At 45.0% G+C, this 2,703-nt stretch overlaps 1 protein-coding gene across 3 annotated transcripts in view; it reads right to left on the reverse strand.

The window, feature by feature from the left end:
- Positions 1-841: 841 nt before the first annotated feature.
- Positions 842-2,703, reverse strand: part of LOC147014615 (uncharacterized) — a 57,790-nt gene continuing 55,928 nt past the window's right edge. For 2 of the 3 annotated variants that reach the window (XR_015050822.1, XR_015050821.1), the window contains exon 4: positions 844-2,703. This exon is cut by the window's right edge and continues 218 nt beyond it. The gene's annotated coding sequence lies outside the window, so the exon portion shown is untranslated. The other variant, XM_085852736.1, reaches the window with a different exon arrangement.

A 2,703-nucleotide genomic window follows, 5' to 3' on the forward strand; every position in this document is an offset into this window, starting at 1 on the left:
AACTCGTGCTTAGTACATCACCGAACAATCGATGTCTCTTCCAGCTGGACATGCGCATTCCTGTGTGTAATTTCCTCCTCTCGAGCCAGGACAAGAAAATCCCGAGTTTCAGACAATGCAGAAATGGTGCTCCGGGGCCTGATTTATTTACGAACCTTGGTTTTTCCAATAAATTGCATTCCGAAGAGTGCATTTAAGGAGCGTTTTAGGGCCGGCCAACAATCGCCGTGTTTAGCAAGGCGTTCTGCGCTTGAGGCCCAGATAAGAGCCAGGGTCCGGGACGGGAAGTTTGTGAAAGCGGATGCGGTTTCAGTCCCGAATTGTGTGCCCCTGTTTCCTGACGCCTCCCCGTCCTGCCTGCCTCAATACAAACCTATGATGGGCAGCACAGAAATAGCCGGCAGCATAAACACACCGACGCACCATCAAACGGCCTGTGCCTGGGAAGCAGACCGAGCTTTCCGGCAGGTCACAGTAAAACTTTCCTGTCTTCGACACTGTCCAAGTATGGGGGGGACGACGCTTGCTGTGTCTGATCGCCTTTTTGCCTGGCAGACGTGCAGAAGAATCAAACATGCATCTCACAACAGGAGGAACGACTACAGTGGAAACTTGTGAGCTTATCCAGGACTCCACTGCAGCCCGAGCCTGCTGAGTGGCACTTAACGCATCTGGAAGAGCTGCGACATCAGAACTGACCATTGTGTTGCAGAACTGACCACGATTTGTGATAAAATGGGTTTATTTAACTATTCCTTTTCAAATATAATCACGAGTAAAAGAAACGAATATTGTCGCTGACTTCAATGGAAGACACATGAGCATCATGGGCGAGCAGGGGCAAATCCAGGAATTGGGTAGGGGGGGTTTCCAAGTAACAGAAAATCTAAGTCATATGAACGTTATGAAAACTTTATTGCAGCTTTCAAATAAATGCACATTCACATATTCTTTGATGTGCATGTGTTGTTGTGCAAAAAGATATAAAAGTTAATTAATTTAATATTTAAATGCATAACTAAAAATAAAATAGCTTGAATTCAATAAACTTCAAGTTTCAATCTTAAATAGCATGACTAGTGAGACATACCTGAGTGATGGTAGTGCCTATATGACATACTAGCAACTATATGACATACTAGGAGTTCTGGGTGACCAGGGAACCCCTGGGTTTGCCACTGTAATGGTAAATATTTTTTTTGTTGGGAGGGGGGTTTCCGGGCAACCAGGAAACCCCCCTGGATCTGCCATTGGGCGAGTGACAGCAGCGACTTCCAAGAAATTCCCAAGTCGATAAAATTTATTGGTGGAAGGAACAAAGCAAGAAACTTACTACAAAATACTACTATTGCTACTACTACTTAGTCGACTACAGTAACTATCACCAACTACCTCGACTAACTATGATTACCACTACTGCTGCTACCTCTTGTGTGGTCAGCCAGTGGAATTATTTGTCCCAAGTCTTTCATGAACCTGCTGATCAGGCTTGACGTTTGATTGGAGCTGACTTCAGCAGGAATTTGTCATTTGTTCAGGATGTCGGAGATAACTCGCATACTCTTCATTAAAGACGCCGTGAGATCTTTAACGTCCATCAACTAATGCCTGCAGACGGGACACCCGGCTAAATGTTCATCCATGGGACGGTGCAGTCCGTGATAGAACACTGCCTGCAAAGCACCGAACCGGCAGTTTATAGTCAGTCGGGATTCGGTTTAGAGTTAGTCAGTCTTGGTGTAGCCCATTTGGTGGAATTATCACCTAGCTGTCTGGATGGTAGATGGTGGAGGCCCCTCATTGAGGTGTTCACGAGTCATGAACCTTTCTGTGGATAAGAACCGACCCCATGGAGGTCTCCACTCCATCGCATGGTTCTGAATAATCCCCACTCGCATCTGCAGCCCATCTGAACCCAAGTTTCTCCGTCTGCAACAATGTGGACATAATTAAAGGTCTTACGGTGTCTGCTGCAAAAAAAAACAGGCGTTTTAGAGTGTATGTCTACATATTACGTCCCCAAAATGTTGGAATTATTACCTCCCCTCTCCCCTGGTATGTTCCAATAAGTATCATTCCTTCCTTTTCCTCTTAGTTCCATCTCCTCCAAAGCCTTCGCTTCCCTTTTCCCTCCTTATCGACCCCCTCCCCTTCCTTTATCTCCACGATTCCTTCCCCATCCGTTACTTCTCTAAAATCTCTTATTCTCCATTTACCGTTTATAATACATGGATGATGGACCTAAAAGCTGTTCCATAGTCACAGTCTCGGTGGATACATACCTTTATTGAGCATACTCCATAGTTTCCTGCAAACTTACATTCAGGGATATAATGTTTTTTTTTTATTTCCAGGATGTCAATTCTTAAAACCCACCACCACCATCGGTGCAAACTGCATCAAAGAACGTTCACCGTTAGCACTTCCAAAATGAAGGGGAAGTGATTGGCCATATGGTTTTTACAAAAAAAATCAATGCCAAATGTGTTTTCTGGAGCTGCATGCTTGCTGGAAGTTTGGTGTCGGGTTCACGTCTCTGTCTGTCTGAATACAGAACCTTGAGCAGACCACTTTCCGACTGACGGACTTCGCGACATTTCGAGATGTCACACAAACAACGGTCTATTTAGTTTGGCCCCATAAACGTTTTGTAACTGGGAAGGATGGTTTGGCACAAATGGCTATGGTCTCTCTCTCTCTCTC

Source organism: Eptatretus burgeri, chromosome 13, assembly GCF_056783735.1.
Source record: "Eptatretus burgeri isolate ZD-2024b chromosome 13, Ebu_testis_v1, whole genome shotgun sequence".
In the NCBI taxonomy this organism is placed as follows: Eukaryota; Metazoa; Chordata; class Myxini; order Myxiniformes; family Myxinidae; genus Eptatretus; species Eptatretus burgeri.